Consider the following 27,738-nt stretch of genomic DNA (forward strand, 5'->3'; position numbering starts at 1 on the left):
AAACATTCCATTCCCTCATGGGCCATTTAATTCCACTCTGTTATGTCTCCAGACCAACTAAATCCTTAACCTTACCCAGTCATTCTACCAAAAAAATATATAATTTTGTTTATAAGAAGGTCTTGGCAGCTAAGTGTGGACCAATATGCGTAATACTATCCTGAGGAGACTGCCCAAGTGCATACCCTAGTAAGAGGCCACCTCATTGTAGTTTCATGATGGAAATTAGGGAGACATTTAACCAACAGCTGGGTGTTTAAATATGGCACAGTTTAGGGTCTCACAACTGCCAATAGAAGTTTGGGGTGAATGAGTGAAGAATTCAAACAATATCATCAAAAACACAACTGTCACTGCCCCTTTGGTATTCTTAGTGCTCTGGACCTCAGGAAGCTCACAGCATAGCCCAGTACATAAGACTGAGTACAAGTAGATGAAGAATGAGCTTGACCATGATACAGGAGAAAACAAAACATAGACACACAGGGAAAGGCATCCAGGAACCCTAGAGCCATAGAAGTACAGCAGTGCTTTGCTATGAAGAGGTGTGGGCCTGGTTCTTTTCCTATTCCTTCCCCCCCCCCACTACCACCACCAAAGGTAATGGATTCTTCCAACTTCAATAAAATGTGTCAACCTATATCCAAAACTCACCCAGAGATTCTAACTCTGCCTGCTTATAGGTATTGGCTACAGACAAGTAGACTTGAGTTGGTTGCCCTCCAGCTCATCTGCCCTTCCCTGCCCCCTCCTCAGAGGAAGGGTATTTGATTGGACTGCTCTACCAATACCTGAGGGGAAATGATTCAGGGTTTCAAGGGTATGGGCAGCTTAATTGTCTAATTACAACCGGCTGGTGTTGATCAGCCACCTTCCACCAGTGTTAGCCTTTTAGAGTTAACTAAAGATTGTATTATCTATTACTATGTCTTGCCCTTTTTGTATATCTGATCATCTTTTCTCAATCCTCATCCTTCTTGATGTCTCTGCTCCTTTCACCACTTCGGACTATCCTCTCCTCTCTAGGTTTTCACAACACTATTCTGCTTCCCTTATCAGTCTGATCACTCCTCAGTCTCCTTTGCTGATTTATTATTCATATCCCAACCCCAACCCCTAAGGGAGGGTGTTTCCCAGGGCTCTATCCTGGGCTATATCTTCTCTCTCCACACTCCCTGTCTCGGCAATCTCAAGTTCCCATCAGCTCTCACTCTCTCTCACCCCACAGATCCAATCAGTTGCCAAGCTTACCATCTGTACCTCAATGTCTTTCAAATCTGACACCTTCTGTCCATCACACAACCACCACCCTTAGTTCAGATCATCACATCTCACCTAGACTATTGCAATTGCCTCCTAATTGGTCTCGCTGCCTGAAGTCTCCCTCTACTCCATTCCATCCTCCACGTGGCTACCAAAGTGGTTTTCCTAAACCTCATGTCTGATCATGTCCCTCTCTATATGATAAACTCCAGTGGCTTCATATTGCCTCTTGAATAAAAGATAAACTCCTTTGTTTAGCTTTTAAATCCCTTTGCAACCTGGCCCAAACCTACATTTGTAATTTCATCATATATTACTCCCTTTCTCACGCTCTACAAATCCAGCCAAAGTTGTCTTTTTTTCCTCACACCTGACTACTGGATACCCTCCCTGCCTATAATACACTCCCCTCCATGCCTATAATACACTCCCTCTTCACTTCTGGCTCACAATAACCGCCCCCGCCCCCCATTTTTCCAAGATATCATTTAGACAAATTATTTAAAATAAATTATTTTTATACACTGCTTCTCAACAAAAAAATCCAATAACTTAATCTGTTTACTTGATGGACATTAAAAGTGACCTGCATTCAAAATGAAATTAAGAATTTATATAATTCCCCTTGAGTAATGAATGCTAAACTATTTCTGCAGCTACACTCCAATAGCTCATTAGGGGCTCAGTAATACCTGTATCATCTAAACTTAAACCACTTCATTTTATCTAATAATTTAATAATGATCATCTGAATATACCATTAGATAAAAGCAAAAATACCAGACACAATGAGAAGAGAACTATTGTGATACATAGTTACATACCCCACATCATGTTGCCCCAACCAGTGTCAATCAATTAAGGATGTGAAGTGCATTGTGGCTGTATCTCAGTGTTGTAGCAAAATTTGCATAGACTCAGTACGTGACCATGGTACCTCAGATGAGAGCTATGGTCTATATGGTGAATGCTACTGATCAGTGGACAGGTATTTATTAAGTGCCTATTATGTGTACAGCCCCATGCTAAACATTCTGGACTATTAAAAAAAGTAGCTGTGCCTGCTTTTAAGGAGTTTATAAATATAACAAGAAATAAAAAATTAAAGCAAATGAATCAATGATCAAATAATACATGATAAAATATAATTTTGTGCCAAATTACATGGTACAGACTAAAAATAATAACTCACAAATAGAAATTGGTAAAAATCATAGTAATTATAAGGCTTAAGGGAGGAAATGGTAATTGAGCTATGCCTGGAAGGATGGGGAAGAAAGGGAGGCAGGAAGGGGAAAAGAAGAGAGACGTCTCCAAATGTCTAACAGACATCTCTGCCTGGATGTCCTATCACCACCTTATGTTCAATAATATCAAAAATCCTCTCCCCTTTCACCTGAACTTCTCCGCTTCTGTACTCATTTTGATGTCATCGCCTCTAGTCACTCAGACTCATGCTCCAAGTCATCTTTGGCTCTTGTTCTCCTTCACTCTCCGTATCCAAAGTCTCACATTACCCAAGTGAAAACTTCATTCCCCTGCATCCATTTCAACCCTATCCCTATCATGCCCCCAATAAATAAACTTCATAAACTTCCCTTCGGATTCCAGAGGTGGGGAACCTGCAGCCTCGAGACCACACATGGCCTTCTAAGTCCTCAGGTGCGGCTTTTTGACTGAGTCCAAATTTTACAGAACAAATCCTTTTATTAAGGGAACTTGTTCTGTGAAGTTTAGATTCAGTCAAAGGGCCACACTTGAGCACCTAGAGGACCACATGTGGCCTTGAGGCCGCAGGTTCCCCACCCCTGGATTAGACCTTTTCCTTACAAGTACTTCCATCTTCTTTCATTTACTGGAATCCATTCAAGCTCCCATTCCCATGACCCTGATCTCTGATTGGCATGTGTTTGCCTTGCTCATCCTTAGGCCTCTACTGCCATTTCCCAGTCATCTCCAATCCTTGTCATCATGCTAATACTTACCCTATACCTTTCCAGTTCTGGGTCTGAGAAGAGCAATCAAATCAACACTACTATTCCTAGAAAGAACATGTCAATCATTTGTCCTATGATTCCAGTCACCATTCCCTCTGTCTTCCCTGTCCAAAACACTCCTGCCTGGGCACTACTCCTCTATGTGTGTTGTCTTCACCTATTAGATGTAAAGTTTTTGAGGGCAGGAACTGTCTTGGTTGCTTGTATTCCTATCCCCAGTGCTTAGTACAGTGCCAGACATAGATTAAGTACTTAAATGCTTTTCCATTCATTCATCTAGCTCTCCATAGAAGATTCCACTTGTATAACTACCCTCTCCAGTAAATAGACATCCCTTATTCCATACACACTCTGAACCAAGAGAAAGAGTAGGCATTTCCCTTGCTCCTCAGTGTCACTTTCTGATCCTCTCCCTACCATCAGCATTCATCTCTGAGGTTTACCCCGTCTGTCTTGCTTACCTACCAGCCTTAGGTCATTCTCCCTCCTTGTTCCGAGTTCAACACCTGACTCACAGTCTTTCCCTCCAATCCAAACTCTCTCCTCAGACTTAGGAAGGTCAGTATACTTGATAGTGTCCCATCAGACAGCCTGGCTTCCCAATTAGTCAGCCTCCTCAACTCTCAGAGCCCATACCTTCACTCCACTCAGTGATACAAATGGATGCTCAAACCCTTGATCTCACTATCACCTATAACTATTCTAACCCCTTGATCTAGGACCTGAAATTCTCTCTAATCACAACTTCCTATCTTTCCATTTACCTCTTTACCTAACTCCACTCAAACTTATTCCCCTCTTCTTCCACTCTGATACCCCTGTTCTGGTCTCACTTTCCTCTTTTTGTTTTCTTGACCCTAAAATTTGCTGGCTCAACTATATACTATTTTCCACTCTTTAACGTCTTGCCCTCTTGTCCTACAGTGGTTCTCACCAAACTTTATGTTACCCTCACCATCTGCTTTTTCATACCTGCTCCTATACTACTGAATGACACTAGAAGACAATCCCTATTGGCTAAGTGCACTAAAATTTATGTTTTCTTTTCTCAGCTAAGCCCTTACTGCTTTGTGGAAATCCTTTTTTTCTTCCCTGATTGACTCTGATTAAACTCCACTTATTGGCTATTCCAAACCATTTTCAATCAAGCTTACTACATAGCACCCTTTTTCTCCTTCTCAAAAAAGATCTTGCCTCTTACTTTACTGAAAAAATACAGATCATCCATAAGTTCCTTTTTCTCACCTGTTCTACACCAGTGGTTCATAAATGATCCCTGCAAGTCATGTATTGACTTAGAAACACTATGCATGTTTATGTATTTGTTAAATTTTATTTTGTTAAATATTTCCCAATTACATTTTAATCTAGTTCAGGCCACACTCAGGAGTGTTGTAGGATGTGTTTGATACCTCTATTCTCCATCCTTTTGCTCCAGTCTCTGACAAAGAGCTGGCTCTTCTTGCCAAGGTCAACCCCTCTTTGTGTGCCCTTGATCTCCTTTCTCCTAGTTGTTCTTGGAGCATCACCATCTGCTCTGGCTTCATCACTCTATCTACTATTCTCTCCTGTCTAAAAAATATACAAAAGGTAATACTTTGACTTAGCCAAATTGCTAGAAAAAAACTGTCTGTCTACAGTCAATGTGGGGAGTGTAATAAAGTCAATCAGGGATGAATAAAAGAATTGTCGTGAGCAGTGAGAGACCAGCAGAAAAGATACTATAGCTTGGTGGGGGCCCCAGCCAGCAGGGTGTCCTTTAGCAGTAGATGTTGTTGGCCCCACTTCCTCACTTCCCACCAACTTCTTGGCTCCTTGTAACACCACTCCTCGACTGCACCTGCCCTCTCCAACATTACTGATGGTCTCCTCATTGTCAGTTGCAGTGGTCTTTTCTCAGTCCTCATCCTTCTCGATCTCTCTGTAGCTTTTGACATTGTTGAACATGGCTTCCTCTTGGAAATTATCTTCTTCAGATTTTATGACACCTTCCTTGCTTCTTTTCCTGCCTGTCTGACTGATTCTTCTCAGTCTGCTTTGTGGGGATATCATCCGCCTCCCCTCCCTAAGCATTGCTCTGCCCCAGGGCTCCGTACTGGGCCCCCTTCTCTTCCTATGCCTTTTCTTTTAACAATGTCATCAGCTCCAGTGGGTTCAATTGTCATCTCTATGGAATTGATTCTGTAATGTACGTATCCGGCCTTAGTCTCCATTTTACAAAAAGCTGAGGAAAGAAGGAAAGCAAAAGGTATAAGAGAAAGATATACCCAACTGAATGCAGAATTTCAGAAAACAGCAATGAGAAAGAAGGTTTTCTTGTATGAGGAATATAAAGAAATTGAAGAAAATAGAATGAGAAAGATAAGATATTACTTCAGAAATGTTAGAAATATCAAGGGAATATTTCATGCAAAAATAGGAATGATAAGAGACAAAAATGGTAGGGACTTAACAAAGTAGAAAATATTAAGAAATGGCAAGAATGTATGCAAGAACTACACAAGAAAGATCTTAACATCACTAATAACCACAATGGTATACTATGGTTAGAGCCATACGTCCTAGAGAATGAAGTAAAGTGTGTCTTAGGAAGCATTGCTAACAATAAGACTAGTGACGATGACTAAATTACTTAAAATCCTAAAAGATGATGCTGTTAAAGTGTTACACTCAATATGCCAGGAAATTTGGAAAATCCAACCATGAACACTGCATTGGAAAGGTCAGTTTACTTCCCAGTCCTAAAGCAGGGCAATGCCAAAGAATGTTCAAATTACCAAAAAGTGTCATTCATTTCATATGCCAGCAAGGTTGTGCTTAAGATTTTGGGAACTAGGCTTCAACTATATGTGAACCAAGAATTACCAGAAATGCAGGCTGATTTTGGAAGAGGAAGAGGAAGAGGAACTGGAGGTCAAATTGCCAACATTCACTGGATTATGGAAGAAGCAAGAGAGTTCCAGAAAAGCCTTTCCTTTTGCTTTATTGACTATACTAAGGCCTTTGACTGTGTGGATCTCAACAAACTGTGGCAAGTCCTCAAAGAGATGAAAGTAATAGATCATCTTACTCGTCTCCTGAGGAACTTTGTACGCAGGTCAAGAAGCAATAGTTGGAACTGGATATGGAACAACTGATTGGTTCAGGTTTGGGAAGGGAGTGCAACAAGGCTGTATATTGTCACCTTATTTAACTTATATGCAGAGAACATCATGCAAAATGCCAGCCTAGACAAATCAAAAGCTAGAATTAAGAATGCCAGGAGAAATATGAACAACCTCAGATAATCAGACGATGCCACTCTGATAGCAGAAAGTAAAGAAGAATCAAGAAGCTCCTTGATGAGGGTGAAAGAGGAGAATGTAAAAGCTGACTTGAAGCTTAACATTAAAAAACTAAAATCATGGCAACTGGTCCTATCTCTTCCTAGCAAACAGAGGGAGACAAAACAGAAGCCATGTTAGATTTTATATTCTTGGGCTTCTAGATCATTCTGCAGACTATGACTGCAGCCATGAAACTGAAAGATGCTTGTTCCTTGGAAGGAAAGCTATGGTAAATCTGGACAGCATACTTGCCAACAAAGATCCATGTAGTGAGAGCTGTGGTTTTTCCAGTAGCAATGTATGGCTGTGGGAGTTGGACTATAAGGAAAGCTGAGCATTGCAGAATCAACACTTTCAAACTGTGGTGCTTTTTTGGACTTTGAGAGTCCCTAGGATAGCAAGGAAGTGAAATCAGTCAGTATGTAAAATCTGATAATTCATTGAAAGCACAAATACTGAAGCTGAAGCTTAAATACTTTGGCCACATAATAAGAATACAGGGCTCATTGAAAAAGACTTTGATGCTGGGAAAGATTGAAGGCAAAAGGAGAAGGGATTGGCAGGGGATGGGATGGATAATAATGTCATGGAAATAATGAACATGAGCTTGGACAGACTTCAGGAGACAGTGGCGAACAGAAGGGCCTGGTGCACTGTGGTCAATGGGGCCATGAAGTCAGACAGACTGAACAACTGAATAATCTCACTCTTGAGCTTTAGTTCTGCATCACCAGTTAGCTAATGACATCTCTACCTGTATATCTTACTGCCATCTCAAAATCAAAATGTCCAAAATAGATTGGGTCCCACCCCCACCAATCACTACCAGGTCAGTGCTTTTCCAAACCACCTTATTTCTTTTGAGGGCACCACAAGCCTTACAGTGCCCCAGGTTTGCAAACTTAGAAACATCCTCAATTCTTCCCTCTTCCTTCTTCCCCCATATCTAACCAATTGACAAACCTTGCCATCTATTCCTTTCCCTACACTCACAAAGCTACCATCTGAGTTCAGATCCTTATCCACTCTCACTAAGACTTGGCAGAATTGATCCTAATTAGAATCCCTGCTTCCAGTCTCTTCCCTTTGTAATTTGTTATCTAATTCAATCCAACAATCCTATTAAATGCCTAATATATAGAAGATACCATTCTAGGGACTTGCTGTACAGACAAAACAAAAGTAGTCCCTGCCCTCAAGAGGCTTATAGAGACACATGGTCAAACAAAATAATTCCTATACTGGTATGTCTGAAAACATAGGTCTCATTCTGCATTCAGAGTCCGTTGCCTCTGACAGGTGGCAGATAGCTTGCTTCATCATTGATGCTGCGGAACTGTGGCTGGTTATTGTGTGGATCAGAGTCGTTAAAAGTCTTTCAAAGTTGATTTTTACAATGTAGTTTGTTATTGTATAAATTGCTTTTTGGCAAATGATGCCTTAAGAGAAGTAATAAACCCTTGAAATGTTAAGCCTGGAGGAGAGAAGCCTTAGAGAAGACATGATAGTTAGCATGTCATTTGGAAGCTATCATCTACAGAGGGTTGCCCCTTCTCCCAGAGTACTATAAGAACCAGATTAAAATGTAGTTGGGAAGTTTAACAAAATAAATAAAAATGCAATACTATATAGATAATGGTGATTTGTAGTTTTCTAAGCAGAGATCCTTATGAATGGTTTGGTACCCCCATTTCTATCCGAGTTTGATACAACTGATGTAGAAGGGGGAACAAGCTATTTCTGCACAGCTTCAAGCTTCACAAGGCAGAAGTAGGATTAACAGGTGAAATTAGAGAGAGGCAGATTTCAGTTCAGGATAACTAACTTTTTAATATTTGGAATAGTCCAAAAATATAATGGACTATATATTATGTGGTTAGTGAGTTCCTGATTACTATATACATTTAGTGTGATGTAGAGGAAAGAGTACTAGATTTTGGAGGCAAAAGAAACCTGGAGCACATTCTGCCTCTGAAATGTGTTAGGTATATAACCTTAGTCAAGTCGTTTGATTTCTCTGTCCCTCAGTCACTTCATCTGCCAGCTATCCTATTGGTGTGATGCAAGGATCAAATAAAACAATATACGTAAAGCATTTTGCAAACCCTATGTGCTTTATGAACACCAGCTGTTATTCTTGTTGTGGGACTTAGAATCCAACTCTAAGATTCTCTCATTCTGAAGCTACTCTATATGGCTACCCCCTACACCCTTCAGGATCCTTGTGGGAGACCACAGATAGCTTTATTGCTAGGCTAAAATTCCAGTGATACTGAATGACAGCAAATAGAACAAGTAAGAAGGCTTACTGGGATGCTGAACAGGGACTCAGGGACAGCCTGCTTCTGGTGTCATGGATTTTTTTTTAATGTCTCAAGCTGTTTGCTTTCCTTTTAATGTTTACCCACAGGATTCTGTTCTTGCAATAGCAAGTGGAAAGGCCACAGTTCCATTTCTGACCTTCTCTCTGAAAATCAGTGCTGGGAAGAGGAGGCAACAATTCCACAAGGGAACACCCCCCAGTGGGAGCCTTTGGATCTAAGTCAAAGAAAAACATGGTTCAGAGCAACCCAAGTCTTCGTGTATAAGAAAGGAACCGACTATAACACCCCAGCCTACAGAGGATTATTCACAAATTTACAAGTGATTATGTCACATATATCTGCCGCATATCACATATATCACATATTCCCTAGATCGCAAGTGATCTAGGGAATATAGTGATTTGGGCTGCAGGTGACAAGACAAGATTCTGTGATCACTGCAAGGTTGCGTGTATGGGAGACTCAAAATAGCTAAAATGTGGTGCTTAGAAGTACATGGTCTTCATCTACAATGCCTCTAAGGTTAAATGTTTTACATTCTAAATGTCTAAAATCTTTTCCCACTCATCATGTAGCTGCTAGACAATTCCTAAGAGGAAGCAGTTGCACAATGAAAATTATGGATAACAGCTTTATATCTTTAAAAAAATTTTTAAACGAATTAATGGACTAAGGAGCACTGAGAAGATGAAAAATCACCTCTTTATTATGTCAAGGTGAGGAGAGGCATCCGTGTGGTTTCAAACTTTCCTTTTGGTTACAGAGATCATGGCATTCTGTCTGCCAGCATATTCCTGACAGCTGGGATGAGTCAGATGCTATGTATGTCAGCTGTCTTTTTCAGACTGAGTGGGAGTGATTCCAACACAGCACACTTCACTCAATCTGTCTGAACATGGATTCTTGGGATTTTGCTCTCTAAAGCAAGTCCTTCACCGAGAAACAAATGTACCACTTCCTGTGTAAATTGCAATGAATGTTATTCTAGCTCAGGTGCTCTTAATTTTTTTTGGCCATGAACCCCTTTGGTGAAGCCTATGGACTTCTTCTCAGATTTAAAAAAAAAAAACTCATAATGGAAGGAAATGCTACATTTCAACCGTAATTCCATTGTCTTCAGTCAATTCCAACTCTTTGTGACCTCATTTGGGATTTCTTGGTAAAAATACTGGAGCCATTTCCTTCTCCAGCTCATTTTACAGATGAGGAAACTGAGACAAACAAGGTTAAATGACTTGCCCAGGGTCACGCAGCTGATCAGTGTCTGAGGCCAGGTTTGAATTCAGGAAGAGTTTTCCTGACTCCAGGCCCATCACTCTGTCTGCTGAGCCACCTAGCTACCCCCACATTTCAGTAGGTTAGTGGGGGAAAGAAAGATAGATAGGATATATCAAGATAGATAGATAGATTTTTTTCCTATCCCTGCTCATAGATTCCTGAAATTTATACCTGCAGCCCTGGGGACAAGGGTCTGTGGACCCCAGGTTAAGAATCTCCATTTTAGCTAGTATCTGCTGGTAACTCTCTATATGTTTACACTTCTGCACAGTTTATAGGCATAGTACCTATTTCTATGTTACCAAAGTAATTCTAATAGTAACAGTTAATGTTTGTATAACACTTTAAATTTTGTAAAGCACTTCACAAAAATTACCTCAGTTTATCCTCACAATAACCCTAGGAGGTAGGTGCTGTTATTATCCCTGTTTTACAGATGAGGAAACAAAGGCAGAGAGAAGTTAGGTGACTGGCCCAAGGTGAAACAGTATCTGAAGCAGAATTTGAACTTCCTGACTCCTATCCAGGGCCAGCTAGCTATCATTTATATAGCTCTCTGAGAATTGCAAAGCACTTAATATATATTTTAGCAATAAAGCTGCACAATGATTCTGTGAGAAATGTAATACAGGTATTACTATCCCCATTTTACAGATGAGGAAACCAAGGCTCCAGTAGATTAAGAGACTTACCCAAGGTATCATAGCTAGGGAGTGGCAGAGGCTACATTCAAACCTAAGTCTCTACTGACTTCAAAGAAAGTGTTCTTTCTCCCAGCAGCCCTGTGGGGATAAGTTTAGAGGTGACTTTCTCAGAATAGAACATTAGTAAAACTACCTCAAGTGACTGAGAATATCAGGAACAGTACGATTAGCCAAAGAACACGGCAATAGGTTTAAATTCTTTGACCACTCCTATGATTTATGGATTAGGGAGAGGAAGCATCATATACACCCACATATGTACATATATACATATATATACACACACACATAGTATCATAACTGGAAGGGAACTTAAAGGTCATCTAATCCAAGCCTCTCATTTTATAGATGACAAAATTGAGGGCTAAATGACTTGCCCAGGGTCACACAGCTAGCAAGTGTCTGAGGCCAGATTTGAACTCAGGAAGATGAGTCTTCCTGACTCCAGGCCCAGCATTTTATCCACTGTACCATCTACCTGCCCTGGCACATAATAGGCACTTAATAAATAGTTATTGAATTTGATTGAAAAATTGGTTAAGTGTTTAACATCTGACTTTCTGGTGGGTAAATGTACGCACAGCATTCTTTTAAGTTTAATCTGTATTATTAACATTTTCTCCATCATTTTAAGTTTAGACAGTCATCAAAATAATAAATCAAGCCCTGATTTGTGGCAATTCCCAATTTCTGAGGTGTATATGTTAATACTGAAAATTTCAAAAATCAGCTCTCATTAGCCAGTATAACCCGGCTAATACACCCCTGATAATGACATTAAGATGTTATTCTATTAAAATATTCTTTTCCACCTACATATCTGTAGGAGCCCAACTTCAACCAAAAAAACATATCCCAACAGACTGAATTTAGGAGCAGATATGAGAATGCAGCTGTCTTCTATTAAGCCAAACATTACAGAGATTTGCAAAAATATGTAAAATAATGTCACTCTTCTCACTATTTTTTTTTTGGAAAACAGTTATTTTTCATAAAGAAATAGGTTAACATGTAATGGGCTTATTATTTTAAATTAACATTTTAAATATATCACTTTCAGTTTCTAAAATGGTAAATATCAACAGATATAACCCACATAAACAAAAGCTTTTGGGGATCCTCAATAATTTTTAAGACTGTAAAGGGGCCCTGATCTCAAAAAAACAAAATGGAGATGCACTGCTCTAAGCTGTAGCAGTGAGTTTGTGATTATTGGTTTTTCTTTTTCCATCAACTTTTATGTATGACTTTCAGTTTCCTTGTTCATGGATAACCTCTGGATTCTCTTCTAGCTCTACATCTAGGATCCCATGATTTTTGTATATTTTTCCAGCACCATAAATTGTCTTCTCAATGCAATAAAGACCTTTGTATTTTTAGTATGATGAGCATTATCATTTGGCCTCTCCACTTGTTCTCCCTCCTTGGTGGTGTTTGACTGACCCACCTCCTTCTCTAAATACAATCCAAAATATCCTAAATACGATCTTTCATGCTGCTCTTCATGCACAGCTTGTCATTGCTGGCATGTTATAGCCTGCTTCCATCCACCATGGATCCTTTCATTGTCATTTGGGGTATTGGTCATTTGAATTCGTCTGAGATTCTGGTGTTCCAGGACTTGCAGAATCATCAGGAGAATATTGTTTAGAAGACAGCCTCCTCCAGCAGTGGGCATTTTCAGTAAGAGGGAGATGTAGTTTCCCCATGAGATGCCATTTCCTCACTTTCCAGGTTGCTCTCTTCCTCCTATTCTCACTCCAAGTTGAAATGTTCCTTTCTGTAACCTCTACCTCACACTGCCTTCCTGTCAGGTTGTCACCTAATGTTGGACTTTCTCTGTGTCACAAAGCCCATAGATGAGCAGTGAGAAGCAAATTATCTCTGCATTAGTCACAGGCTGTCTTGTTCACCCTGTCCAGATTAGTCACTTTAATTAAAGACCCAAGTTTGCTTTTCCAGTAGTCCTGAGCAGCTTCAAAAATCCTTACTGTTTCCTCAGCCTCCTCTGCTTTAAGATCTCCTGCTTCCTTTCTCCTACTATTTAAAAGCAAAATGATGGAGAAAGTTCCAGAAGAGGTTGGGAAGATAGGGTAGTAGCAGTTTGGAGAATGAAAGAATAAAGGCTCCTGTGTCCTTTTTTTCTCAGTATTTTTCCACTTTTTTTCTCTGTTGTTCCACTCCTCTCATCAGTTTTCTTCAAGGAAAAGTGCTAGCTAAATGTGCATTCAGTAGGATTTTCAAAAAACCTAGTTCCACCAGCAGTGACTTGTGATGGTTTTGCTGTTGTTGTTTAGTCATTTTTCAGTCGTGTCTGACTCTTCCTGACCCTGTTTGGGGTTTTCTTGGCAAAGATACCGGAGCGCTTTGCCATTTCCTTCTCCAGCTCATTTTACAGGTGAGGAAACTGAGACAAACAGGGTTAAGTGACTTGTCCAGGGTCCACAGATAGTAAGTGTCTGAGACCAGATTTGAACTCAGAAAGACAAGTCTTCCTGATTCCAAGCCCATCACTCTACCCACTAGGCTGCTCTAGGAGGGGAGATACTGGATTCTCAAAGGCCATGCAAGCTGTGGCATGTTCTGTCAAGATGGAAAGGCTTGGAGGAAGGTCACAGACTGTAAAAAACAATTAAAACACCAGTCTAGGTAAGAATAGAACAGAGAGTCCCATCGCTTGATACAGGCTAGTCACTCAAGGACAAATTCTTAAGTCTGAATAACAAATAAGAAAAAGAAAAATGCAAAGAGCACTCAATTTTAGGTGAACTCCTACTTTTACAGTGACCATGGCAGGGTAGTGGAAAAGGAGACAGAGGGTACTAAGAATAACACAGTTTTTAGGCCATCTATCAACATGAATTTCACTGTTGGTACCGTCAGTGTCCAGCAATGAACAAGTCAAAGTACTACCAGGGAGGCACTGCAGTAGAATGAAAAAAGCAGTAACTGGAATCAGAGGACCTGTGTTCAAATTCTGCTTCTCTAATTACTTCCATGAACTTGGGCAAATTAATCTCCCTGGGCCTCAGGTTTTCATCTGTAAAATGAAGAGTTTGGAGTAGGTGGCCTTAGAGGCCCTTTCTAGCTCTAAATCTAAACACTACAATCTCAAAGGAACAGAACCATATCAGTACTGAAATTTTCACAATAAATGAAACCAAGAGATATAAGGAACTTGCAACTAAATGGAAGGATGTCTTCTAGGTTCCTCTTGAAGCAGCAGAGAAAGGAGGTAGAGGGATTGATTTTATCTAAACCCAGAGATTACAAGAAACATCCTTTCATGGGATACAGTCATCTTGTCTTGATTATTCAGAGCCAAGACTTAGAGTACTCATTACCTGTGTGACTTTGGACAAGTCATTTCACTTTTCTGGGCTTCATTTTCCTCATTTGTAAAGTGAGATGGTTGTACTAGATGGTCTCCACAATTCCATGATTTTACACTCTAGAGAATATCAGGAGGGAAACTATGGCCTTCTAGGTCCTCAAGTGCAGCCCTCTGACTGAATCCAAACCTCATGTACAAATCCCCTGAATAAAAGGATTTGTTCTGTAAAACTTGGACTCAGTCAAAAGGTCACCCTCAAGTACCTAGAAGGCCACATGTGGCCTTGAGGCCACAGGTTCCCCACTCCTAAACTAAGCAGTAATGACATGCCTTAGAGATTGCATTTCAGAACCCTCCCGTGGTACCAGTCATAACAGAGCCCAGTCACCCAATTACTGGGGAAAATTGCTCAGCCATGGGCATCTTCAGCCCAAGGAAGGTAATATATAACACCAAACTATTTTTGCATGTGAAGCAAATTAGATTTTTATAACACTTAAGAAACTTCATTTACAAAACAATTAAAATGCAAATGTTATTTTAATAAAATTCTTGTCCTTGCTTTTACTTGTGTTTTCCAGTTCAAAAATTGGATACTTGAAGATATACAAAGATTTCCTTCCTCAAGATCAGGTATACACACTTGGGTTCCACTCCCAGGTGTGTTCCTGGATGGTCCCAATCCTGGGAAAGGTCAGGCTTGGCCTTAAAACTGAGCCAATGGAAGCCAAGTTTAAGTGCTGCTCCCTGCCCCCACCCCCCCATGAAGGCCATTGAGGAAATTGCCTCAGGCCCTAGCTCACCTCATCTCATTTAATTCAGTTTATGACACTTTTTGACTCTGTAATGCATTTCTTAATATACTGAGAGAGAACTACAACACATTGGTTAAAATCTAGTCCAAGAGATTTGGAGTAAGTCAGCCTGCAATAACTCAATCAGCCATCAGGTGGGGTCCTTAACATCTCAAGCCGTTAAGTCTATTTGGACTGAGCAAGATTCAGTGTTTCAGCAACCTGCAATATCCCCGTCATGCCTAGCAAATACTCACAGCCTGAATTGTTTCACTCGGTGGTGGCTAGACAGTTGTCTTTTCCTTTTGGCCGCTGAAAGTCATCTCAGTTTTGTGCATGACAACTTCTTGAGTTCATGTTTAAGGGATCAGTGAAATATTTAAAACAACAGCTACTTCAATAATGTTGGCTCAGCCCCCATCCCTTGGAATAATCCTGTCTCTCAGTTTCTTTCCACTGCTGTATCCAGTGATTCAAGCAAACAACATATAGGTTACTATGGTTTTGTCAATAGACCTGTTCTCCTTCTCCCCACTTAGCTTTATTCCTGTTCTGATAGAATTCTTTGCCTCTTTATTTCTCCTTCCCCCACCTCTTCTGGGCTGAAGACTTCTGACACAGTCATAGCTCTTGGAGAATGGGAAAAGACAAGGTCATGGACTGAAATCCCTAAGAACAAAGAGAGAAGAGGAGCAAAGCATCTCAAGGCTCTCTCAGCCTGACTGCTAGGTGGATTCCTTATAGCTGTTATCCAGTTGTCAGCTAAATCTGGGCAATGGCTGACCCTGCCATTTCTTTCCCTTGAAGCTAGGCTTGTTCCCACATTATTTCTTCTGTTGGAATGATAGTGGCAATAATCCTGATGAAGATAAATCAAAATCACCATCCTCTTATAATGTCCTTGGTCCTAAGAGAATTAGTACAACCCCCCTCAGGGCAGTCTTTTACGGTAGAAATGTTCCTGAATCTACCTCACTTTGTTCCCTTTCTAAGTCTCCCAACCCCTTGAGAGATCCACGGACAATGAACCAAAAGTTCCCAGAGTTATAAATTCAACGAACATTTATTAAGATCATACTAAATACAAAAGCACTGTGCTGGGTGTTGGAGATACAAAGACAAAAATGAAGCAGCTCTTGCCCTCAAGGAGCTTACATTCTCTAAGGGAACACAATAAAACCTACTGCCTCTTACTGAGGTACGATTCTGGGGACTTAAATGTATCTTTGAGGAAAGTAATTATTCATTCAGAAGTCTCTCTCTCTCTCTCATTTTATTTTCTCCTTAAGCTTAATAAAACTTTATTCTGTAAAATTGTGAACTAGGTGCTAAAAAGAGTTGATTCCAGTACGTTGGAACAAGGCAGGTATGCATTGTTCCAGCCTCCCTGGCTGGGGCCAAGAGAGTGAAAAAATCCCTCAGAGTATACTGGTCCCTCTTGCCATGTGTCACTTAAATGGGCACCACTTTTTTCAACATAGCAAACCTTCCTGTACGAGTAAATAAGATGTCTTTTCTTTAAAACTTTCGGTACTATTACTTCACCATCCTCCCAGTTACACAGGACAGTGAACTAGTCATCACTTTCACTCTCCATCACCCTGCCCCCATGGCCCAGCAATTGCCCAGTCTGGTCAATACTATTTCTCTAGCATTTCTCTCATCCCTCCCCTCCTGTCCACTTACATCACAGCCTTCCTAACTTGGTCCCCCATCACCTCTCATCTAATGAAATGGTCCCCTAATTTGTCTCCCTTTTTCAAGTTTCTTCCCTCTCCCATCCATCTTCCGAACAGCTGCCAAATTGATGCTCCTGAAGTACAAGTCTGACTATAATAATAGTTAATATTTATATGGAGCTTTAAGGTTGGTAATATTATCGCATTGGATCCTCACAACAACCCTGAGAGGTAAGTGTTATTATTATCTCCATTTTATAGATGAGGAAACTGAGGCAAAGAGAGGTTAAGTGACTTGCCCAGGGTCACACAGCTAGCTAGTAAGTGTCTGGGGCTGGATTTTAACTCAGGCCCATCCACAGCACCAGCAGCTGTCTTTGCACAGTTGTATTGCATCCCTGGAATGCACTCCCTCCTCACTTCCATCTTTTTTAACTGCTGACTTCCTTCAAGTCCCAACATAACTGCCACTTCTTCCCAGAGTCCTTTGCTAGTGCCCCTTCACCCCCAATTCACTTTGTATTAACTTTTTGTATATAGGATATTTATTTCTCTGTAAACATGTTGCATTTCTCAAGTAGAATATAAGCTCCTTGAGAGCAAGGTATGTCTCACTTTCGTATTTGTATCACCAGGGTCTTGCACAGTAACTGGTACCTAGTAGATGCTTAATAGATATTTGCTGAATGATTGATTGAATTAGAAACCTTTCTACTTCAGAGAAGAAATCTTTGTTGTCCAACCTTTGATGTATCATGGATCTCTTTGGTAGTCTGATGAAGTCTATGGACCCCATCTCAAAAGAATGTTTTAGATAATTGAAAGTAATGCTAAATTTCAACTAGAGTTTAATGAAAATAAAGATGTAATATGCCCCATCCAAGTTTACAGCCCCTTTTATGGGCTCCGGGTTAATAATTCCTGCTATAAAGGGTTACTGCTTGGGAGCAAAAAGAAACATCGAGGATTATACAGAAATATAAAGCAAATTAAATTTCATTACTTGTTTTGATTTAGGGTTGGATACTTTTCTTTAAGAAAGAAACATAAGGGGCAGCTAGGAGGCACCATAAATAGAGCTCTGGCCTTGGAGTCAGGAGGACCTGAGTTCAAATGTGACCTCAGACACATGACACTTACTAGCTATATGACCCTGGGCAAGTCACTTAACCCCAATTGCCTTTAAAAAAAAAAATGATTAAAAAAAATTTGCATGATTCAATCAGAGTTCAAGCTCTGGCTCCAGGTAATATGTCCCTAACTTAAGGGAATAAACAATATGGATTTACTTATCACCTAGCTTGTCTCTTTAAACAACTTTCAGGTTGACAACCCCAAAAAGGAAGAACCCTGGACTTTCCCACAGGGTGAACTCTCTGGCATTTGCCTGAGGCTATGATCCTACCAACTGGCCTTTCATTATTGCCTAGGCCCAATCTCCCAATTCTGTTACTAAGCCGCCATTGTCTGTTACCTCCAGATGCCCTCCCCCCACTTCCCACCCTTAATCCTGTCTAGACTCCATTCTCCCTTGGCCACGTGGTCCAGATCCCAGGCATATATTCACCACAGCTTATTGGCCACTTCCATCCAGATCTTGCTGAGACCCCTCCAGTCACCCCAAACTTCTTGGCTACTCCTGTATGAGGCCCATCTTGTCTCTATTGAAGTGCTCAGATTCTTAAAATCTGGCCCACTTGCATTAGTGATACAAATGCTTAGATTCCTTAAGGGTCTGCCCACTATGACGATGTTCTAATAAACTTTTGTCTTTGGCTGAAAGAAGACTTGGGTCAAATTCATTTGGGCAGGACCTATATGTTGTGATTTCGGGATCCCAGCACCCCTAGGCCCCTAAACCTCAACACGACAGTGTCCTTGTAGACCAGATAAAGATTCAGGATCCAGACGCGTCAGACTTGAAGTTAGGAAGACCTGAGTTTGAATCCCACCTTTGATCACTTACTAGCTGTTTGATCACAGGCAAGTCAATTACCTTCTCTGAGCCTCAGTATTCTAATCTGTAAAATGGGGACAATGACAATTGTACCTAGCTGGGTTGTCATGTTCCCAGATTATGTATGTTATGTTATGTTACGTTTGTTCCTCTCAACATTTTAAACTTGGATAATGGTACAGATTGTATGATTATTAAATGTGCAGATATCACAAAGCTAGGAGGGCTAGCTAACTCACTGGATGTCAGGATTAGGACCCAAAGACATCCTGGCAACCTGGAACACTAGGTCAAATCGAATAAGAACAGCTTGAATAGGAATAAATAAAAAAGTTCTGAACTTTGGGTCAAGAAATTAACTGCACATGTGTAGGATGGGGAGAAGAGGCTGGATAACAGCTGGTGCAGAAAAAAAAATCCACAGGATTTGAGTGCAACCCATCCATGCCTATCCATCTTCATGTACTCTTAGCTACATCAACTCTTAGCTATGTTCTCCTAGAAATCCTCCCATAGAAGAAAGTGATTTTAAAAAAGAAAGGAAAAACAGAACCAAGAGGACTTTGTACACAATAACAGCCACATTATGCAATGACTAAGATTGTTAAACTGGACCCTCCTCAGCATTACGAGGATCTAAGACATCTCCAGAGGCCTCAGGATGGAAAATACTGTCCACATCCAAAGAAAGAATTATGGAAGTCGAATCGCTGTCACTTATTTTTACCTTCTGTTGAGTTTTGTTTCCTCTTTCTGATGGTTCCTCCTATTGGTTTTAATTTTTACTTACAACTTCACTAATGTGAAAATATGTTTAAGGGGTATGTAAATGTAAAGCCTATATCAGATTGTGCGCAGTCTTGGGGAGGGTGGGGGGGAGGAAGGGGGAGAAAAATTTTCAGCTCAAAAACGTATGGAAGTGATCGTTGATAAATCAAAATAAATTAATAAAAAAAAAAGAAAGGAATAAAAATTTAAAGCTTTGCCAAGTTACAAAGAGAGAGAGAACATGCGCTTAGATTAAGTCAGATTTCTCAAGATCCCCAATAAAATATAAGTTACTAGAGAGTAAGAAATTGTTTTATTTTTGTCTTCACATCCCCAGCACCTAATACAGTGCCTGGCACATGGTAGGAACTTGGATAAATGTTTACTGGGTTTATTGAATGTTATTGAATTTATTGAACAGAGAAACTGAGTTCCTTGGATTGATTCTTCCCTTCCTACCAGGTTTACCCCTCTTTACTTCTCCAACATGCCCTACCTACATTATGGGAACCTTCCCTACCCTCCTCCCACTCTTTTTTTGCTTCCTGGTGTGCTTATATTTGCTTATATTTGCATTCCCAGCATTTAGCACAGCCCTAGGCACAAACCTTAGTGTTTATTAATTGGTTGTTGCATGCCTGGTCCAGTATCATTTCTATCTGACACATTTCCCAATTACCTACCCATTGACTAGAAAGAAAGTTGAATCTTATAGCTTTCTTTTCCATTACTATATGTGCTATATGAGGTACTGCTATCTTTTTATATTGAAAAACATCTCAAGGGGCAGTTAGGTGGCACAGTGGATAGAGCACCGGCCTTGAAGTCAGGAGGACCTGAGTTCAAATCCGGCCTCAGACCTAACACTTGACACTAGCTGTGTGACCCTGGACAAGTCGCTTAACCCCAATTGCCTTTAAAAAAGAAAAGAAAAGAAAAGAAAAACATTTCAAACTATACTACAATGAAAACCTGCAATTTCTATTTCAATTTCCAATTAAAAGGAGCATACCTCCATGCTGCTAGCTTGTCCAAAGTATGACAACAACTTTTTCTACTAGATTGACTAGAAAGCATGCAAGATACAGTGGATAGAGTGGCAGCCCTGACATCAAGAAGACCAAATCTAGCTTCAGACACTTACTAGCTATGTGACCCTAGACACATCCCTTAACCCTGTTTGCCTCGGTTTCTTCATCTGTAAAATGAGCTGGAGAAGGAAATGGCAAATCACTCTAGTATCTCTGCCAAGAAAACCCCAAATGGGGTCATGAGGAGTCAGATAGGACTGAAAGGACTGAACAACAACACACAAATTCACATAGAATAATAGCTTTCCAAATGCTTAATTCCGCCATCAATTTAGGCTCTAGTAAACTTGGCATTAACTTGGGTAGTGATAAATATACCATAAATATTACCAAGGTGGTGCTGGCAGATAAAGGGTGAAAAGCATATTTGTGAGTTAAAAGCACAACCATTCAGTTGAAGCAACAGAGGGTAGAGAAAAGAGCACTAAACTTGGAGTCAAGAGGACCTGGATTCAAATCATACACTTCTGATATTGACCAGCCATGTTAATTGGGCAAGTCCCTGAACCTTTGTTTCCTCTTCTGCTAAATAAGGATAATGATTTCTTTATTATCTGTCTTTCGGGGATATCCATCAATAAGCAGTTATTACACACCTGTTATGCGCCAGGCTCTGTACTAAGGCTGAGGTTGTAAAGAAAGGCAAAAGACCATCCACTGCCCTCAAGAAGCTCACAGTCTAACTGGAGAGACAACATGCAGACAGCTTAGCACAGACAAGCTACCTACAAGATAAACAGGAAAAAATCGACAGAGGGAGCGCACTAAAATTAAGGGGGATTGGGAAAGGCTACATGGAAAAGGTCAGATTCTAGATGAAACTTGAAGGAAGCCGGGGAAGCCAGGAGGGGGAGTTGAGGGGGAGAGTAGTCCAGGCATGGGGAACTGAGAGTGAAGGAGTTTGGAGATGAAATGTTTTGGTTCAAGGAATAGAAAGGAGATTAGTGTCACTGAATCAAAGAATATGTGGAAGAGTGTAAGAAGACTGGAAGAGGGGCATTAGGGTATGAAGAGCTTTGAAAGTCAAACAGAGGTTTTTCTATTTGGTCCTAGAGGGGGTAGAGAGTCATAGGAGTTTATTGAATGGGGAGTAACATGGTCAGACCTCTGTCTTAGGAAAATCACTTTGGCAACAGAATGAAGGATGGACTGGAGTGGGGGAGGAAACAGGATCAAGTGAGGAATCTATGAATACCACGTTATAAATTCCTAAGATGCTATATGATATGTTATTCTCTGTTGCAGTTTACCTCCTTCCAGTTTAAAGACTGTTGAAAGAAAAGGTACAGGCATAGCTTGGAGATATTGTGGGTTTGGGTCCAGACTACTGCAATACAGTGAATCACATGAATTTTTTAGTTTTCCAGTGCATCTAAAAATTATATTTACATTATGCTGTAGTCTATTAAATGTACAATAGTATTATGTCTAAAAAAGCCCCAATGTTAACCCTCTTCTGAGCCTTCAGCAAGTCACAATCTTTTTGGTGTATGAGGTGTTCAGGGAGAACCGGCACCTCTGATATGGCAGCTTGCCAAGCCCTTTTTAGGGATGCTTATTTACCTTCGTCATCTACCTGTTTCACCCAGCTGTCACCTACCACTCCAAGAAACTGCAGCATGCACAGTGGCCACACCCCAGTAAACCATCTCATCAGAAGGGCTAAACCATGTTGAAGGTAATTGATAGACCTCAAACTTGTGGCTGAATTAGGGACTGTCTACCCCAAGTGTATGAAGACTTCCCCCACGGAATGGCCAAATGAGAACAGTTTGTTCCAATGGCCAAGAAGGAGGCACTGTCAAGTGCTTAGAACTTGGTCAGACATCGAAGAAGCCAAGGTCATCCATTGCATCCCAGGCCATCGCCAGTTACCCTGACTTCTGTCTTACCACTTGATGATTCTGAAAGAGACAGCGAGGCTGACGACTTTGCACAACTCTGCCTCACTTAAATTCAGTTCAGCTCAAGAGATCACCTCATGATGTCAATGGTCTTCTTTGAAAACAAAGGGCAAAGAACCAACCACAGTCTTTTCATTAGTGGAGGGTCTTGCCTCGATGTTGACGGCTTCTGATTGACCAGGGTGGTGGCTGCTGAAGGCTGAGATAGCTGTGGCAATTTCTTAAAATATGACAAAAATGAAGTTTGTCCCATGGATTGACTCTTCCTTTCACAAAAGATTTCTCTGCAGCACGTGATGCTGTTTGATAACATTTTATCCCATTGTGGAACTTCCTTCAAAATTGGAGTCAATCCTCTCAAACCTTGGGGCTGCTGCTTTATCAACTAAGTTTATGTAATATTCTTCAATATTGTTGTGTCTCAGGGAACAGGGAGGCCCAAGGAGAGGGAGACAATGGGGGAGCAGCCCGTGGTGATGGTGGAGCAGTCACAACACACTCAACATTTATCAATTAAGTTTGCTGTTTTACGTGGGGGAGGTTCATGGTGCCCCAAAAAACTACAATAATAACATCAAAGATCACTGATCACAGATCACCATAACAGATATAATAATAATGAAAAAGTATGAACTATTGGGAGAATTACCAAAATGTGGCACTGAGACATGATGTGAGCACACGCTGTTGGGAAAATAGTAACTATTAAACTTGTTCAACTGCAGGGTTACCACAAACTTTCAATTTGTTAAAAAAAAAAAAAAGCACAATATCTGCAAAGCACAATAAAACGAAGTACAATAAGACCATGCATGCCCAAATAGAATATTGGCAGGAGTGTGATAGTAATTGTTTAACAACCAGCTCTCTGGAAAAAAAAATGTGCTCATGATATACTCCTAAGTGTGATCTGCATTATCAGTGTTTTTTCTCCATTACTTTCTTAAGTCTATGCAACCAATGAAACAATAAACTGATTTGTAGCAAAATGTCGATTTCCAAGGTGTTAATGCTCACAGTGAGAATTTAACGATTGTCTCTAAGGAATTACTTCATGTTGGGCTCTCTAGCACACCCCTGGATTTGGCACAAAAGAAGATTTGAGAGCACAGCAGTTGGCAGAGACGGGAGGGATATTTGCTCTTAGTTGTTTATTTGGCTTTGTTCACTTGCAATGTAATCTTTGTTTTAAATTAGAATGGTCAGTCACTGCCTTAAGCCTTCTAAATGTAACCTAACATTAAGTCAGAGGTATGGTCCTTTCTGGGCACAGATAGATGGTGCAGTGGATAGAGTGCCAGCCCTAGAGTCAGGAAGACCTGAACTCAAATTTGGCCTCAGATACTTACTAGCTAGCTCCAGGACCCTGGGCAAGTCACTTGTTTGCCTCAAGAGCTAGAGAAGGAAATGGCAAAATCCAAGAAAATCCCAGCTGGGGTCACGGAGAGTTAGACAAGACTGAAACAACTCAGCAACAACACCACGTTCCTTTCTACTGGCCAGAATATTTTAATTGTTTTTGTGTGGCACTGAGTTTCAGCCTTGCCTAATTTGTTTCCCTTAAGGTTGAATATGAAGAAACTAAGAGCCCTTGACCCCTTCCATGTTTCTAAATACAGATTGTTCCCAAATTGGAAATTAGTTATGTTCAAGAAGATGAGCAGAAGGTTTGTTGTTTGGAATCTAGGATGCCTTTTCCTGTTGAAACAGTATTATAAAGGCCAAATGCTCAGGCCAGGCCACACACATCCCATTTAACCCACAAAACAGGTACATTTGGGGAAGGGGAGGGGAGGGGAGGGAGGGGAGGGCAGGGGAGGGAAGGAACAATTATATAGCACCTACCATGTGCCAGGTACTGTGCTAAGCACTTTTTACAAATATTATCTTGTTTGATCCTCACAACAACCCTATGAAGTAGGTACTACTATGATCCTCATTTTACAGTTGAAGAAACTGAGGCAAACTGAGGTTAAATGACTTGCCCAGGGCACACAGCTAGTGCCTACCTAAAAGTAGACTTGAATTAAGGTCTTCCTGCCTCCAGACTCAACTGAACCACCAGCTGTAGTCTTAGAGATCATTTGGTCCAACCCACATCTGAACAGGAAACCAGCCCCTCTGCATCATCCTGCCTAGAGCACCACAGAGTAAGGATTGTTTCCTGAGCCACCATGTTTCCCTGTCTCTGAGCACCAAGCAGTCCCTGGCTGTCTGTGCTGGGATATGTGCTGCTAGGAAAATAGGCATTATCTAGTCAAATCTCAGGCAAGAAACTGAAATGAAGAGAGAAGTGACTTACCTAAAGTCATACAACTACAAAGTAGCAGAAGTGGGATCCAAACTTGGGTCTTTGGACTCCAAATTCCATGCTCTTTCCACTACTCTACCCCATCCCATTCCCTTCCAGGTAGCACAGTATGTAAAATACTGGGCCTGGCATAGGGAAGACTTGAGTTCCAATCTAGCCTGAGATACTCACTAGCTATGGGACCTAAGGCAAGTCACTCAACCTCTTCCTCACTTTCCTAAACTATAAACCGGAGATAATAGTAATGCCTGCTTCACAGGGTTGTTGTAGGATCAGAGAGATATTTTTAAAGCAGTTAGCACCCTAAATGTGCACGGGAATACATGTTGCCATTTCACTCCTCTCCTCCCTCCTGCCCCTACTCAACGGCATAGGAAGCTAGCTGGCCCATATTGAAAATGAAATGACACCATGCCTAGAGAACATTGTCTTTCCCATCCAAGGTAGCCTCCTAGAGCACAGAATCAAGGAAGCATGTTTTCCTTCTTAGGGCTCTGAGAAGAACTCATCCCTCACCCCTCACCCAGTAAAGGTGAGGCCCTGTTCTTTCTATGACATTCCAAGACGTTCGTTGGAAGCTCTTCCTATGCTAGAGATTGCTCGGACTACAAGACATTGAGACTCCTTTTTCTGATTCAGAGTCAGAAGACCTGAATTTAAGTTCTGCTCAAGCGCTTCCTTGCTCTACCACTGTAGGTAAGTCAGTTAACCCCTCTCTACCTCAATTTCTGTATCTGGAAAGCAGGAATGAAAATCGGTTGATATTACTTACTTTGTGTAGTTGCTATGAGGATATATCTATATCTATATCTATATCTATCTATCTATCTATCTATCTATCTATCTATAATGTATACAAAGTACTGTGTGAATTCAAATGTACACTTTCACATTAGTAATAATAAAATGAAATGAGCAACATTTGTGAGACAGAACTGTCATATAAAGAAACAAGCATTGGACTAGGAGTAGGGACAGGCCAGGGCTTTACTCCAACACACACTAGCTGTGTGGCCTTGGGCAAATCATTTAACATCTCTGTCTAGTTAAAATAAAGATAACTGGTGCAGTAGATAGAGCACAGGCCCTGGAGTCAGGAAGACCTGAGTTTAAATCTGGCCTCAGACACTTACTAGCTGTGTGACCCTGGGCAAGTCGTTTAATCCTGCTTGCCTTCCCCCCCAAAAAAAAATAATAAAAATAATCAGATTTGCACTGCTTGCCTCCTAGGAGTTTGGTCAGGAAAGCATTTATATAATCATAGATCTAGGGCTGGGAGAAACCTCAGAAGCTATCTGGTCAAAACTCCTTTAAAAACTCATTTTACAGATGAAGAAACTGAAGCCCAAGAGTTTAAGTGACTTGGACAAGGTCACTCAGATAGTGTCAGAAATGTATTTGATGCTATCCACATCCAGAGAAAGAACTATGGAGTTTGAATGCAGATCGAAGCATACTATTTGCTATTTTTTTTTCTTCTGTTGAGTTTTGTTTCCTCTTTCTGGTGGTTCCTCCTATTGGCTCTAATTCTTACAACATCACTAATGTGAAAATATGTTTAATAGGAATGTATATGTATAGCCTACGTCAGATTGTGTGCCATCTTGGGGAGGGTGGTGGGGAGGAAGGGGGAGAAAAATTTTAAACTCAAAAGCATATGGAAGTGATTTTGATAAATCAAAATAAATTAATTTTAAAAAAGAAATGGATTTGATACTATGAAGTAGAAAAAAAAGAAATTAATTTTACTTTTAATGTTTTTTTCCTGGTTTTGTTTACAATGTACAGAAATGATGGAATTTTGTGGGTTTATTTTTCATTTTCATACTTTATTGAAGCTAATTAGTTTCTTATGTCAATTAGTTTCTTCACTGATATTTTAGGGTTTTTAAGTATAGTCATATCAGGAATTATTTTACCTACTTTTTGTCTATGTTCATTATATTAGTTTCATTCTCTTATTGCTATAACTAACAATTTTAGCACAATAAAATGAGTGTGAAAGTTTAAAAATTTTCTTAGCTTGTATATTTGAATAATAAACAAACTTTCTCCATTATAAAAAAAAAGAAATGGATTTGAACCCAGTTCCTCTGACTCCAAATCCAGAGTTCTTTCTACTATATTGTACTGACTCCTCTTCTAATCCTTGAAGCGCTAAAGATATGTGTGTCATTCCCAGTTCCACAAAATTTAATACCAGTGATCTGGGAGCTCATCGGCACAGGAAGACCTAGTACAGTAACGCCCTTAACCACTGCGGATCACAACACAGCAGATAACTTAGTAGACAAGTCTTACAAAGTTGCTGAGGCCCATATTGGATAAGTGAATATTACTCAGGGTAACACAGTTATTGAGTATCAGAAGCTGGATTTGAATCCAGGTCTTCACCCTTCCAAACCCAGCTCTCTAACCATTATACCACACCACTTCTTACATAATTAAGAGATAAAGAGAAAATTACACAGAAATGTACCTTAGTATCCCAAGGAGATCAGATCAATCCTACCTTGTCCCATGATAATGCTGGGAAAATCAAGCACACAAAATTCCAAAGATTTACGTACCAACTGGAGTTTATCTCATCTCTGATGGATTTTTTTTTCCCCTCTAGTTTGGCAAGAAACCCAGAGAACAGCAACTAGGAGGAAGATACTATTTTAAGATTAGTTTGTAGTACAAGTACAGGCACTTTCCCAAAGCCTTAAATGTTTGTTTAAAACTAAATACATAAACAACCCAGCTAAATAGTGAACATCATGTCTCTGCTGTCCTTTCCTTTGGGGAATGGGTCAAAGACTTCCCATCACATAGCACAGTGTTTCTACCAAACTTGCTAATAACTCACACAGGACAGAACAAGAATCTTCTCCCTTAAGAAGGATTTATTCTGAAAGGGAAAAGTATTCTGAAAGGGGTCAAAGGGCCGCACTTGAGGACCTAGAGGGCCACATGTGGCCTCGAGGCCTCAGGTTCCCCACCCCTGTATCCTACCAGTTGGGATG

General features: G+C 40.5%; 1 protein-coding gene across 3 annotated transcripts in view; it reads right to left on the bottom strand.

Moving 5' to 3' along the window:
* Window positions 1–27,738, bottom strand: part of CLIP4 (CAP-Gly domain containing linker protein family member 4) — a 133,637-nt gene that overhangs the window by 98,686 nt on the left and 7,213 nt on the right. Inside the window, exon 3 of one of the 3 annotated variants that reach the window (XM_020983756.2) lies at window positions 27,301–27,374. The gene's annotated coding sequence lies outside the window, so the exon portion shown is untranslated. The other 2 variants (XM_020983761.2, XM_078149782.1) reach the window with 2 other exon arrangements.

Source organism: Phascolarctos cinereus, unplaced genomic scaffold (assembly GCF_003287225.1).
Source record: "Phascolarctos cinereus isolate Bilbo 61053 unplaced genomic scaffold, phaCin_HiC Scaffold_2;HRSCAF=192, whole genome shotgun sequence".
Lineage (NCBI taxonomy): Eukaryota > Metazoa > Chordata > Mammalia > Diprotodontia > Phascolarctidae > Phascolarctos > Phascolarctos cinereus.